Source organism: Empidonax traillii, unplaced genomic scaffold, assembly GCF_003031625.1.
Source record: "Empidonax traillii isolate 1590-97213 ecotype Southwest subspecies unplaced genomic scaffold, ASM303162v1 scaffold5511:size8060, whole genome shotgun sequence".
In the NCBI taxonomy this organism is placed as follows: Eukaryota; Metazoa; Chordata; class Aves; order Passeriformes; family Tyrannidae; genus Empidonax; species Empidonax traillii.
Window position 1 is genome coordinate 1 of NW_020960704.1, and position 1,551 is coordinate 1,551.

The window sequence follows — 1,551 nt, forward strand, 5'->3', positions numbered from 1 at the left end:
TTGTTCTCCCCAGGAGCAGAAGCACCTGAGCATTGCACACCCCCAGAGCCCTGAGCACAGCAGGGCCTCTGCCCCTGTGTGCCTGTGCAGCCAGGGGAGCATCGGGGTGGGCACAGAGAAGAGCACACCCGCAGCTGGATCCCGTGGTTTATGGACACACAGCTTCCTTTGGACACAGGGCATGGAGATGTCTTCACTCAAGGGGCTCACGTCTCCATGTCCAATCCAGGGAATAGATTGGACCTGGATTTATCCATCAGAAATTGTCAATACATGTGCCAGTCACAAAGATGCTTTGGGATCAAGGCATCCAGAACACATTTGTGATGGGCCTGGGCCTGGTGGAAGGACTGGGTGTGGCCATGTTGGCATGGCCAGGGCTTGTGGGGAGGGGTTGCCCTGCCAAGCTAAGTGCTGGCAATCCCCACCAGAACTGGTGCAGACGACTCCAGGGGTTGGCTCAGGGCAGATTCCTGAACACAGGGACAAACCTGCTGGGAGTTACAGGGATGTCTGTAAACCCCACGTGCCATGGGAGGTGCAAGTGGGGTTGGGAAGGGAAAGGAGGAGAACACGGGGAGAGCAGGAGCTGGAGGAGCAGCCCCAATGCTCCCAGCTCCCAGCCCTTGCCCAGCCCAGCAAAGCCCAAGCAAGCCCAGCCTGGACCTGCCAGCCCCATTTTCCCAGCTCAGGAGCTCTGTCAGAGAGAACAGGCCGGGCTGGGCGATTCTCCCTGGGCACTGGCTGTGCTGGAGCTCCCTGGGCTGGCTGGGGGAGGGCCTCACCAGGACAGAGGTTGTGCTGCTGTTCAGCTCTTGCACGTGAGCCTTTAGAGGGAAAAGGAAAGCTCTTTCTTTCCCCTGCTGGCTGCAAGCCCTGCACAAGCCTCTGGCCCTGGGATACAGGAGAGCTGCAGGGAGCTGGGCCCTTTGCCTTCAGTTTTGGTTTGATTCTTTTCCCCAGTGGTCCCTGCCCTACCAGGGGGCCCAGGATGCCCCATCTCCATCACCCCACAGCCCCACAGCCCACAGGGATTGCTGCTCAGCTTTGGCATCTCTCTCTGCAGGCCCCTGCAAGGAAACAAAAGGCAGAGGAGGGAGGCAGAGATCCTGCCCAGCTCTTGTTTTCCATTCTCTGGGCCACACAGTGAGGATGCTGGGCTGAAACTCCACACCTCACTCAGAGAGGGATTTTCCAAGCCCAGCCTCTAAAACAGTGAATTCCATTTCCCAGCCTGGCCTCTCCCAAGCTCTCAGCAGCAGAGCACAGCCAGAGTGGGCAGGAGCTGTGCTGGTTCCACTCAGGCCAGCTCAGACACTCCATTCTCGTGTCCAGGGGATGGGAGCCAATGTGTGCCTGTGACAGGGATGCATTTGGTCTCTCCCTCCTGGCTTTGGCATTCAAGCACAAGAACCTCTTTGAGAAAGTCTTTGTCTTCTCAACAGCTTTCCTTGCCTCCTTTTACAAAGGAAAGGCCTGAGAGGCTCAGCTGCCTGTGAAAGGAGGGGAGGATGCTGCTGTCCTAAGGCAGCACAGCTCAGATAGCAGCAG